The sequence below is a fragment of the Petaurus breviceps genome, unplaced genomic scaffold (genome assembly GCF_028583685.1).
Source record: "Petaurus breviceps papuanus isolate PSGF00001 unplaced genomic scaffold, PetGlider_PUasm1.0 79, whole genome shotgun sequence".
Classification (NCBI taxonomy): domain Eukaryota; kingdom Metazoa; phylum Chordata; class Mammalia; order Diprotodontia; family Petauridae; genus Petaurus; species Petaurus breviceps.
Genome location: NW_027186523.1, coordinates 28,313,415 through 28,327,931, shown reverse-complemented (window position 1 = coordinate 28,327,931; position 14,517 = coordinate 28,313,415).

Sequence of the window (14,517 nt, the reverse complement as noted above, 5' to 3'; positions counted from 1 at the left end):
TATCTTTTTCCTTAAACTCTCCTGGCTCCTATCTTTGTTATTACTATAGGGAGCAATACCATCCTCTCAGTTCCTGAGGCCCAAAACCTAGGTACCATTTTGGACTCCTTAATATCTCTCATCCCCTTCCTCCCCTTGATCCACTTCTAATCTGTTGCCAGGGCATGTGGATTTCACCTTTGGAATACCTTTCATGTATACTCCCTTCTCTCTTCTGATACTGCCAGTACTCTGGTGCTGGTCATTATTACTTCACTCCTAGACTAGTGCAATAATAGCCTACTAATGGGTCTGCCAGCCTCAAGTCTCTCCCCTCAACCTCTCTGAAGGTTAGTGCCTTTTCTCTTGTATTTCCTATTTATACTATAAATAGATAGTTTGTACATATTTGTATACATTTGGGCAGCTAGGTGGCACAGTGGATAGAGTGAATAGAGTGCCAGGCCTGACGTCAGGATGACCTAAATTCAAATCCAACCTCAACCTGCTAGCTATGTAACCTTGGGCAAGTCACTTAATCCTGTTTGCCTTAATTTCCTCACTTGTGAAATGAGATGGAGAAGGAAATGACAAACAACTCTAGTATCATTGTGAAGAAAACACCAAATGGGGTCACAGAGAGTTGGACATGACTGAAAACGACAGCCACAACAAAACATATTTGCTTGTTATTTCTCTCCCTTTAAACTGGCTCTGTGAGTGAGATCAAGAACTGCCTTTTGCCTCTTTTTGTATCCCTAGCACATAACATAGTGCCTGGAATATAGCAGGTGCTTAGTAAATGTTAGTGTCTGACCCCTTACATTAGCATCGCCACTGGACTAAGATGAGTTTGAAGGCTGTGCTTTATTGTGTTTTTTGCTGTTGTTTTGGAGCTTATTTGTTTATTTTTAGTAAGGGGAGGTAGTGAGAGCATATTCACAACAAAAAAAAGGTCTGCTCATTCAATCTAAAGCTGAACAAGTCATACTGACCAACTCAGTCCTTTTAAAATAGGCTATTTCCTAATAGTGACCCGTGACTTTGCAATTGGACCCAAATTTAGCTTAGCCCTTCTCAATGTTCTTAAGTTATTTAGAGGATAAATAATAAATACTTAAGAGAGGGAGTCAATACGACTGAGTGACTGTCTACTCACCCACCAGATGAGCCTGTCCCTATGCTTTGATCAGTGGTTGATTTCTGAGGTTTTTTTCTTCGATTTTTTTCTACATATTGACAACTCTCTTGCTTCCCCTGGTGCTGCAGCATGATGAAGTGAGAACATCTATGGATTTGTAGTTGGAATAACTGAATATGAATTTCTGCTTTAGTACTTAATTATAATATTTGGGCAAGTCACTTTGGATCCTCACCATTTTGTGAGATGAGTGCTACAGGTATTATTGACCCCATTTTATAGCTGATAAAATTAAGTCTAGGATCAGTTAAATGACTTATCCAGGGTCAGAGAGCTAGTAAATGTCAGAAATGGGTTTTCCTTCCTCTAAATTTATTTATTTACTCTCTGACACACTGCCCTAATTAGTTATCTCATCTGTAAAATGAGTGAGTTGGTGGGGGAGGGGAGATAAGAAAGGAAGGTTAACAGGGAACTAACTGCATGATCCCTAAGGTTTCTTCTAAGTCAAAATTCTACTTTCCATATCCCCCCTCACACACTCTGGGTTTCCCTCCCCTAGAGTAATTTTCTTTATTCACTGGGCCTGAACCTTGGCTTAGCCCCTAGCAAAAACAAGAGGAAAAAGGAGGAAGTGAAGAAAATGAGATATTCTAATGAACTGAAAACACCATGTTACTATGTTTATAGCTGGTTAAAAGGCATGGGGGTGTAATGGAAGAGAGGACCAAACTGGGCGCCCAGGAAACATAAGCAAGTCCCTTAACCTTTCTGAGTCTGTTTCCTTGTCTGAGAAATGTGCAAAAGTAAACCTGGAGTTCCTACCCCAAAATGATGTTGCAAGCCTCATAGCAGAATATAAACATCAGTTCTAATGAATAGATATTGGTGATTACTTACTGCTCCTTAAACATAAAGAATGTGTCATAGTCCTTCTGATGAGGTATGGGCTAGCTACCTTATAAGAGGGAACTAAGTTGTTAAAGACTGTGAAAATTGCATTTGTTCTCATATCTAGAAGAAAAGAAGTTAACATAGCATTAGGATTGGAAGGAAGAGTTTTTTATCCTGTAGCTGGAGTTTTAAGGATCTCTCAAGAGGGAGGAGATAGAACCTACTGAGAAGAGGGAGCTGGCAGGACACCCCCAAACACACACAAACACACAAGCATGAATTAGCCGCAATACAACCCTTGGTGGAGGCCAACGCAGCAACAATGTTGGCAGCTCCACTCATCAAATTCACATCTAAGGGAAACTTTGAGAGACCAAGGCCAAAGAGGTAAGAAGAAAAGGTATAAAATTGTCACTTGTTTTGTTTTGTTTTTTATTTTGTAGTTCTTGTTGTTTTTATTGTTTAAATGAGAGGCTGGAATGCTGAGGTAAAAAAAAAAAAACAAGACAAGGAGGAAATGAAGGTTACCTCCTTCCTTGTCTTACTTCAGCTCACTGCAGCTGACTCCCACTTCTAAGCCTATCCTTCCAATCTTTAAAAGAACATCTCTAATATAACATGAACATCTATGGCTCACCCTTTTTTTTTTCTTTGTATCTTTTTGTTTGGGGAGGAGAGAGGCTTTTGGGATAGCTCTGAAAGCTACAGAAAAGAAAATTATCTTTTGTAGACCAGGGCTGGCATCCTAACACCCCAGTGCATTGTTAGAAAGAGTTTTCCCTCTCTAATTTGGAGCATGATCACAAGCCATTCATATGTTTCATAACCACACTACCAGTGGTAGAATTATAACAAACTTGGGACTTTTTATTCTATCCCATAAGAACACAAGCCTACTCTTACTGTGATTTCTTAGACGTTATAAATGTTTCATTAGCCTCAACATTTTTAATTGTTATAACATGATTACATCCCATTAAAAGGAAGGTAAAAAGTTTTTGAAAAGTAAACTTTTTTACTAATTGGGATCTACCTATATCTCATTCTACTTCTGACCTGGGCATTTAGCAGTGTGGCTTCTACTAAAATAATGTCTATGATAAGAATATAGTAAATGTTCCATGATCAAAGGAGATTAATGTAAAAAGACACCAACGGAATGGAAAGGGACGACTTCATTCATTCACTTGGCAAAAATGCCAGATGCACGCAGAGTGCTTTGCTATGTGTGGAGTCTTTCCCACCTGCTTCATGTACTTGCAAAACAGTTGGAGCTCTTCAAATGATTCTGTAATAGGCTTCTAGAACCTTAAAGCAGGAAAAGTCATCTAATGCAATTGACTCATTTTGCAGATGGTTGAGAAAATTGAGAGGGCAAAAAGTGTTGCCATACTGCCTTACCTAAGGAGGACAATAATGGCTGGGTTTTTAATGTAGTGAGAAAAGGTTAGGCTTGGTCTGTTATTCAGCAGAGGGCAATCATTCTTCTGAATTGGCTCTGGGATGATGGCCTGTTGCAGTTCTATTAAGCACTCAGATGCTGGAGAAGCTCTGTTTCAGATAAAGCATACTGCAGACCTTCCTAGGTCAGGTATCCTTCACCCAATTAATTGCAGTACATCAATAACCTAGTCAAACTTCTATTCAATTACTTTTATTGTGCTTAGCTAATTTTCCTCTGCAGCTGTAATGCATAATGACGTGTATATATTGCACAATGTGAGACTTGTATCCAAATCATTTGTGTTCTGCACAACACATGAAAAGTAGGAAGTATTTCTATATAAATCAAAGGATAAGGTCAAGGAAATCTGCTCCTTTAAAGTCACTACATAAATTTTAAAATGAAAAACTAAAAAGAGGTTATTTGCAAATGTTTATTAAGTGAGTTAATACATTTTAATGGATGTAGATAATTATTATCTTAAAAACATACATGTACAACAAAAATATCAGGTAACCAGAAACCAAGTCACCTGAAGCACTAACTAACCAGATAATTTTCACCTTTGTTACTCTATTTTTTGAAGAAAAGGAGAAAGGATTAACTAGAAGTATAATAGCATGAATTGTATAAGGCAACAAAAGACAACCAAGAAAATTTTATAAGATCTATCCTATAGATGGTATTGAGTTAGTGAAAATCTCTATATGTTCCAAATTCTTTGTCTTATATGATAAATATTTTTGTTAACAGTGTCAGTTCTGAGCTACTGGAGTTTTTCGATCAGAGAAACATTATACTATGTTTATTATAATGTACTTGCTGAGGCAGAAAAGCATAATGCATTTTGCAAATATTTTCAATATGTGTTGTTGATCTAAAAAAGAGGCAGTAAGTTCTCAGTTGTATTGACTTTAAGGTTTGCAAGTATTGGCCGTTCCACCAATTAGCTGAATGACATTCAACTAGTCATTTAACCCCTCTGATTTTTTTGAATAAGTGAATTTAATTAGGCTTAATTTTGCTCATCTACAAAATAATGTGGTTGGACTAGCTTCTCTGTAAGGTCTCTTTCATCTCTGAAATTCTGTTCTATTGATTAGATTAAAAGGAGACTTTTGGTTAACTAGAGATTCAGTTAATGAGATTTTATTTTTCTTAACGATAAAAACAACTCACATTTATATAGTTCTCTAAAAACATTTTGCTAACAAGCTAGTTAGTATCAGAGCTTTTTACATGATGGGGATTAAAAGAAGATCAAGGACAAGAATAAAGATAGCTAATACATAGTGCGTGTGTGTGTGTGGTGTGTGTGTGTGTGTGTGTGCGTGTACTACATTCTTGTTATTGAGTCGTTTAGGTCATGTTGATTCTTCATTATCTCATTTGTAGTTTTCTTGGAAATAACATTGGATTGGTTTGCTATTTCCTTCTCTAGCTCATTTTACAAATGGGGAGACTGAGGCAAATAGGATTAAATTACTTGTCCAGAGTCACACAGCTAGTTAAGTGTATGAAGCCAGATTTGAACTTATGAAGATGAGTCTCCCTGACTCCAGGCCTGGAGCTCTATCCACTGTACCATCTAACTCCTGTATATTAGATAAATGTTATTATATATATTTATACACACATATGTATACATACATGCATATATGTATATATGCACACACATATATTATTACATATGCATATGTGTGTATAATATACATACAAAATGCTTTCTGAAGTACTTTCCTCACAAAAACCCTATGAGGTAGGTGGAAGTCGGTCAGCAAGCATTCATTAACATCTATTATGTATTAGGCTCTGTGCTAAGCACTGTTTACAAGAGAGTCAAGACAGTGCCTGCTCTCAAATAGCTTATAATATAACATGTAACAACATCTAAACAACTAGGTACAAACAAGACGTATGCAGGGTAAACTGGAAATAGCAAAGGAAAGGCCGTAGAATAAAGGATTGGGAAAGGCTTCCTGTAGAAGATGGAATTATAGGAATATTAAGAGGAGAGATGAGGAGATAGAACTATGCACAGACAGCAGCAAGTAAAACTGCTTAGCCAGGAGATAGAATGTCTAGTCCAAGGAATGGCACAGAAGCCATGTCACTGGTTTATAAAATACATTAGTGAGAATGTAAGGCATAAGAAAACTGGAAATGTAAAAAGAGATCTGGTTTTGAGGGGCTTTAGAAGTCAAACAGAGGGTTTTATACTTGATCCTGGAGGGCCGCTGGGTGTCCAGGAACTAACCAAATAGGGAAGTGATGCGAGGGTGCCACAGTCAGATTTTCACTTGAGAAATATCAAGTTGACAGCTAACAAGGATGATAGACTGGAGGCAGAGAGACAAACCAGCAGGCCACTGCAATTGGCCTGGTATGAAGTGACAAGGGCTTGCACCAGAATAGTTGCAGAATTAGATGGGGGGGGGGGAGTATACCATTATATTCATTTTCCAGATAAAGAAACTGAGATTCACAAACTTGCTTAGCATAACAAAGCTAATAAATGTCAGAACAAGAATTGAACCTTCCCTTGTGACTTGTGACTACCAGCAAGGTTCTTTAAATCTTCACCACTGTCAATAACAATAGTGTAGTAAAAGGTGATGTGTTCTTTATGGCTTACCAAAGGCTTCCCATAATGATTTCATTTGATTGTCACAACAACCCTTGTAAGTTAGGTAAGTGCAGGCATATATGTGCCCCTGTTACAGATGAGTCACAGAAAGGAAAAGTGACTTTCCCAGAGTCACTATAGCACCCAGGGAAAGAATTAGAACTGGAACCCAGTTCTCCTATGTCTCCACCCAGTATTTACTTGCCTAGGTCACAGCCACCTCTAGGTTTCTCAATAATTTAGGCATTGCTATGCTAATCATCCAAGCTCTGCTAAATACAGGAAAAAATGACCTAGACACAATTCCTGCCCTCAAGGATGCAGCATGTTACTATGGTGATACTTTCCATGTTCTTGTTAGCCATCTGGGCCCATTGCACAACATAAAATGAGTTCCTTCAATTGCAGCAGGGCTGTAGCAAAGATTGTTCCACTGACGGCAAGGTTTGGGTTGAACCACAGTGGACATGCTTGGATCTCTATACAACAAACTTTTCCAAACTGTTTTGTTTAGCTGTTGCTTTCCATTCATCCTCTTTTCTTCCTCCTCAAATTGGAATTTTTTATTTTATTTTTAATTTATAAAATAAAACAAGCATTTCTCTAACAGTAGAATAACAAAAGGTCTACATGAGGAAATGACTACGTGACTGTTTCTTAGTATTTTTCTGTTCATTGTGTTTAGTTGTGCCTAAAATGATGAAAAAAATGACCTTTTAGAAGTCTCAGGCTGGGTGCAATCTGGGAGGAAAATAAGGAGAAAAACTTAATGAGAAGCACTGAGCTAGTTAAAGAATCTATTCTGAACAATATAAATTTTGTACCAAAGTTAAACATAACAAGATGGAAGAAAAAATGAATAGTTGCTAGGGTATTAAGGCAAACTTTTTCTCTGATGGAGGTGGGGGGAACATGGAATAAAAAAGACAATCAAAGAGAAAAACAAGGAGAACTAATTTTTATATAACTCTTTGTATTTTTCCCTTACAATAACACTGAAAGGAATAGTGTGAGTCATCTTGTCCTTATTTTACAGATGAAGAAATCTGAGTTCATGTAGGTTAAATGACCTGTCTGTAAGCACACTGCTAATCATTAGAGGAGCCAAGAGGCGAAGTTGGGACCTCAGAATTTAGGTCCTCTGCTCTCAACATGCCACCTCGGCACTTTTCTGGATTCAGATCCATGGTGCTGCTTTATTTAGCAGCCAGATGACAGTAAATAAAGAGTAGGACTTGAAGCCAAAATCTTCTGAGTTCAAATCCTACCTCACTTGACTCACACTGTGACCCTCACCAAGTCACTTAAACTGTCAGCCTCATTTTCCTCATTTGTATAATATATAACATATATGTGTATATATCATATATAATGTACATATAATATATACGTATATGTACACATACATGTATATTATATATATATAAAAGCTTACAAGTTTGTTATGAAGATAAAATAAGATGATATGTAAAGGACTTTGCCAGCCTTAAAGTGCTATATAAATGTTAGATTTTTTTTTAAACTTCCTTTTGTCTAACCCTGAGGGAGAGCATGTAGGGTCTTGGCACAAACAAGGTATGTAGCAAAGGGGAAAAAAATCATAGAACAACAACAAAAAAAATCTAGGAGAGGCAATAAAAGGAGATAAATCTTGGGGGAGAAGTAAGAATGTTGCAAAGACAATGTACACAGAACCACTCTCCTGAGGAGAGGTAACCGACTCAAAATGCAGAATGAAGTCTTTTTATTTGTTTTGAGATGGCTGATGCATGAATGTGACTAGGCATATTTGAAGCTAGGATTTTATTTTTTTTTATTTTTTTTTGCTGCAGAATGGAAGGAGGGAGAGCACGATGGAGAAAACAAGAAAAGAGAAAAACAAATACTTTAAAGATAATTGTAAGCAGATATTGAAAGGCAGTAGTACTTCCAATGTTGAAGTAGGGGATGAGATCAACTCACTCATCCACACTCACATATACTTTCCTACCTAATTAACCTGAACTTGGTTCTATTGACCTTTTCTTGGGTATATTTTACTCCTAGGAAATCAAAATTGTTCCAACTATCCAAGAGTTCTCTGTATTCTTATAACAAGAATGCACTTGTCCTCACCTCCATCTTATCAACCTGGCTTCCTTCTATACTCAACTCAGTTTCACCTCTTATAGGGCGCGTACCCCACCTCCCCGCTGCTACTAACAGAAACCATGAAATTACGTTGTACTTAATCTGTTTTAAATTTGCTGTGCATGTGTTCTCTCCCTAGAAGGATGTAAGCTTCTTAAGGGCAGGGACTGATTTTTCTTTGTATCTCTGGCACCAAGCATGGTATTTGGAAGACAGAAGGTATTTAATAAATGCGTGGTAAGTGAATCAAGTGTGCATCTATGCAGCATCCCTAAGGGCTTCCATATCACAGGTTCCAAATGCTAGTATCACCCAGGGCCATCATCCTCTCTGGCCAGACACCTTTTTCTAGAAACCAATTTCCCTGTGTATTTGCAGTTGAAGATTTAATCACTTCATACTGACCATAGAATTGGTGCTCCAATCTCAACTAGCCTAAGTTTACTCTCACTCATTCAGAATGAAAAAATTAGGCCTATGTTAAAAAACTTCTGCTCTACACTTGCTCTCTAAACACATTCACTTACAACTTCATATTCTGTTTTCTTTCTTCCAGTTCATTCACTTGAAACTCCAACACAAAGCAACGCAAGGACTGATTACTGGAAGGACAATTTATTTGGTAATTCATTGTCAATGCTCCATAATCATTCCCTGATCATATTTTTTCAATGCTACTTTAAAACAAAAAAAAATTACTAGAGAAGCCTAAAATTAGCTAAGGAATGTTCTAAATGAACATTTATCAGTTAAAACATTCACAGAAAATAAGTTTAAAACTTTTAGTAAAATGGAGAAAAAAAACAATTACAGAGAAGAAATCAATGATGATCTCTAAGAAGAAATAATGCTACATACTTCCTCAGCCTTAGTAGAAAAATGAGAGCCTCCTAGGAAAGATTAATATTTACATACACAATATCTATATTTGGATGTTTCTGCTTAATTGTTTTTCTTTGTTACCAGGGAAGGTTCAGTCTGGAAGGTAATCATTTTACATCAAAATGATTTTGATGAGGATAAAAATATCAAGAAAACATTTTTAAAAAGAAAGTTGGTGTTTTGTGGAAATAGGCACTAAGCTTGTAACTACTTATAACATACCTTTTAAAACTGCTGTGACAAATTCTCTGTGCATGTTATTAATCAGTGTGCAAATACTAATTTGTTATTATTTTAGTAAATAAATATGTATTTTAGATAAAACACAGTTTTGAATCATGAACTTTATTTCTTATTTCATTCCTTTCCTGAGAACACTTCAGATGAAGCATGACTATTATATAGACAATGATACTGAATTAGATGAATTATACATAAAGAAGTTTCATCAGTACAAATATCTTCTACTGAAAATGGACAATGGGCCCAGAACTCAACAATAAGAAAATGTGTATTCCTTTGGTGAATAACTTTGAACATTTTTTCCATGAAACAAAGTGTGTGTGTGTGTGTGTGTGTGTGTGTGTGTGCCTATAAGTGCAAACATTTCTCTTCAATACCTCAGAGGCACACTCTCTTTTATATCACCTCAGTCTCTGGGGAGAGTGCAGTCAAGACAGCATAGTTTTAGCAGAGCATGGTCCAACAAAGTTCATGTCCAAAAGCAGTATCAGTGATGAATGAGCCCTCCTCTTGCCTACCACTGGGCTGGATCTTGAAGGTCACTTCTCTTTACTTTGGGCATTGATGGTGTACTGTTTACAAACCCTGTCTTGGACTTCACTCCTTGTTTCCTAACTAACCTCAAGTGGAACAATATTAATATTCCTTTGGTGATACTTTATGGTTTTGTTGTCATAGAATAATTTCTGAAGACATTAAAAAGGTAATACAGATATCAGTGGAGAAGTGCATAGTGTTCATGGTATACTTGCAATACATCATGAGTAGAGAATTGTAGAGAAGAATTATAAAGGAAATCATCATATATAATTAGAAAAGAATATAAGCTAGTCATGTAGTAGCAAAGGATAAATGATGGACAATCTGTGCTCATTGGATAACCATGTAATGTCAAGAGACCTAGAACAGGGACTCTTTTTTTTTTCATATATCCTTTGGCAGTCTGGTGAAGCCTTCAGAGCCCCTCTTAGAATTCTACCTTTAAATGTATAGAATAGCATACAAAAAAATTACATTTTGTAATTTTATTGACATAGGAAACCAATTATATTGACATAGATATTGACATAGTTATACATGCACATATATACATACAAACATATATATACATATGTATGCATGTATGTATATATGTATAATGTTCCCAGGCTCCAGGTTAAGAATCCTTTACCTAGGGTAGCTAAGTGGCGCAGTGAATAGAGCATTGGCCCTGGAATCAGGAGGACCTGAGTTCAAATTCAGCCTCAGACACTTAACACTCACTAGCTGTGTGACCTTGGGCAAGTCACTTGATTACAATTGCCCTGCCTTCCCTCCCCTCTCAAAAAAAAAAAAAAAAGAAAAAGAAGACCCAAAAAAAGAATTCTTTACCTAGAGGAAAGGTGCCAATTTACCAGGCAGACAATATATAGGCAGACATGGACAAGAGTTGCAGAGGATAAGGTCTGGATGGTCAGTAGGTTTTATCACTGGAGGAAGTACTTCCATTGATGAAATTACAGGTCCATGAAAATATAAAAATAAATATACCTGAGATAAGCATTTCTATTTAGCATTCCTAAAATAATTACTGGGTAAATATTATGTGTTTAACATCATGGGATGTTAAAAAAAGATTAAATAAATCGATAAAAAGATTAATAAAACAAAGTTCCTTCTCTCGCATAGAAATTAATATAAAGTAGCAGTGTATTTGATTAGATAAGGAGTCCAGAAACCTGGATTCTGGTTCAGGCTGTCACTGATTGTATAATCTTAGGAAAGTCACAACCACCCTGGACTGAAGCTTTCATATTTAAAAAAAAAATTATGTATAATGGGATGACTTCTAAGTTCCCCTCTCAACTCAGTAATTACACTGGGGAAGTAAGGCATTTACAAAAAAAACGTAATTATAATATAGTAAGGAATGCGATTAATGATACAAGACACAAAATCACATAGGAATTCCAATTTATGGGATCAAAGAAGGAGACACAGAATAGTTGTAATTCAACCAGAGTCCTGAAGAATAAGTAGGATTTCAGTGAGCTCACATTTCCTTACTCTAACGGAAGCAAAAAAAAAAAAAATGAATGATAGAAAAATTCTGAGGAACAGCAAGCTTAAGCATAAGTCTATTTTACCAGAAGTAATTGTCAATTGTTTTGCAAAAATGACTTTACTTCCAAGCACAATTTCATTGTCTCTGAAATGGATTAGTCTGTACAAGTAACAGGTATGTTTTATAGGGAAGGGACACAAAGGAATATGTATTAATGTGGAGAAAATATCCTTCTGTAAAGTTATAAAATTTGTTTCCCAACCTGGAAGTACCAGAATCAGCATATAATTAAAATGGATTATTTTGCCCTGAAGCTTAACAGAGAGTTATTTTTAAAAATGAAGCACACTTCAATTGCAGGATGAAAAATTGTCAATATGCTTACTAATATCTATGTATATAAATGCCCTGCCAATTCAATATTATTTTAATCTATCATATCACCTAGACTTCAATTTTTTCATCAGAAAAATGAAGCAGAAAGGAATCTTCCATGCAAAGTTTATTTTATATTCTCTGATTGTATAAAACAAGAAATATAATATAGTAATGGAGTAATGACACATTTAATCTATAAGATAGAAATAAAGCCTGTCTCCAGACCCAGTATTTTAAAAAGATTCCATAATGTTTAAAATACATATTGACTCTGACAGGGAAATGGTCATTTGAAATCTATATATTTGATGGATATGTACTAGGCATATACTAGCCAAGCAGGGAAAATCAAAGAAGTTGGACGATGTGTGATTTAACAAAACTGAAAATGTATCATCAAATCCAGTGAGTTGACTTGAATAATAAGAATGTCACCTTTTTCAGAAATATGGAAGGAAGGGTGAAGCTTCAGATAATGGATGGGTTTTGCCACAGAGATATTAAGTGAAAAATTGACCTTGTGTGATATTTTTGCTGCAGCAGGTGTTGTCTTTGATAAATGACACTTGTAAATCAGTATTAATGTGGTATAGTCCCAACTGGCATGTAAAGTATAAGTGCTTCTGATGAACTTTATAAATGCCAACTAGCAGATGCATTTGGTGACTATTAGCATTCACAGGTTTTCCTTATTACACCAAAATGCAGAAATTGAGCCTAATGACCAAGGAGTAAAAATGAGGAAAGATGTTCATTCAAGTCTGTGCAGTGAGATGGTGTGTTCACTGAACAGAGGAGAAGCAAAAATCATGGCTTTCAACAAGTATAAATAAACTGGCAACTTGTGCTGCTCTTTTGTTGCATTGCCACATTGGTCTCATCAACCTAAATGCTCCTCTGGGATACCATGACTGCAAGTATTGACAAATGGAATGCTTTTCGGTTCTGCAAATGAATAATATACATGATAGTGGTCATATAATGACATATATTACCTTCTTTCATTAGACAACCTGTGGAAATACAAATTATTTCCATTTAAGTAGTAAAGTCTAAATGTTAAAAAACAAAACAGGGGGACTTTATCATTTTTGGTGCAGGTCTAGGAAGTTAGATATAACTATAGAAATAGTACCATGAATAAATTTTGGAAAAAAAATAATTAAAACTCTTTTTGCTTTGAATTAACTAAGATCCAACCCCAAAATTTATTTTTATTACATGTGACATTTGTACTTATATTTGATTTTGAACATGTGAATTATGTCCATTCCTCTATTTTTTAAATATTTCAATAAGCATTGTTTTCTTAATTTAGGCATTCCCTCCACTAATACTGATCCAAATCCTCAGCAAGTTGGAAGATGGTCTTCAAGAGATGCTGTAGCCCACAGATTCATCAATCTCTCACCAAACTGGTGATGAACTTCTTCAAATTTAGGGGTTCTGGTCTGTAGATGTTAGGCACATAATAAATAAGTCAATGCTTTATATGCAAATATCTCTAACTGGTGCCTTTGAAGGTGTCAGGTCTACTCCCTTGACTAGACACGGTATCAGAGTGAAAGACAATTTTCTTTAAGAGGAAGTATGATGTAATGGATTAAGCCTTAGAATCAAAAAGTCTTTGGTTAATTTCCCACCTATGATCCAGACAGGCTCCATGACTTTGGACAACAGTTCAAGTTCTCAGTATACCAGGCTACTCTCTAGGACAATAAGATTCAGAGAAGTTGGCGATTTGCATTGATAGAGAGTTTCTACATCAGGAATTTATCTGATTGCTTCTTGACAATTTTTAAAATCCCTTCCTTGGAGTTCAAAACCCTTTCCCATTTGGTTTCCATTTAGTTTTCCAGTTCTGTTATTCTCTATCACACATTCTCTCTTGATATTTTAGGAAATAGTGAAATAGTGGCTGTATCATGGTGCACTACAGTCTCAAAAGAATTCAAGTCATGGATAATGCAAAGAACAATGGAAAAGTATATGATGGACATGACTGGAATGAAATATATTACCATCAAAGAAATGTCCAGGTAGCATTGGGGAAAGGAACAAGCCAATACTGTTACCCTCCTGTGAGTTCATGTCTCTGACTGCTGATGTCTAAGGATTGATTCTCCCTTCCTTTGTGGGGGCAAAGCTTCCACAGAAACCAATCTCCTTCTGAGATATAATATGATTTTGAAATCTGTCATGCAAAAATAAATACATAAAAATTCTGAAATTCAATTTCCCCCCTCCCCAGGCTACCACCTCAATAGCTTAACCATATCTTTTGCTAGTGACTCAAGTTGACTAGGAGTATCTAATTCTATGAATTATTCTTTGCTTAATAAACTCTCATCTTTATTTAATACACGATTTCTGAACTACCATACAGTTTGCACTGGGCTAAAGCAGAAGAGTGAGCAGGGGATGAAAAGTATCAGATGTATATTCATCTACCAGACCTCTGATCCTGACTGTTCCCTGGGAGGAGTGCTAAAAGGATATCATTAAGGAGATGGGTAACTAGGAAAGGAGCAATCACACAATATCTGTAGATGTTAAGGAAGGACTCAAGAATGTTAGATGGATCCCTGTATGAAGGATTTCATTGTACAGGATAAGTATGGATAGGTAGTAAAATGCAGTGTTGAAGGTATATCCAAATTGATTAAATGACAGATGAAAGTACTGACATATCTTAGGAAATAAAATAATAATATGAAAAAAAAACATTTTCAATAAGTGCCTACTGTGTGCAAGGC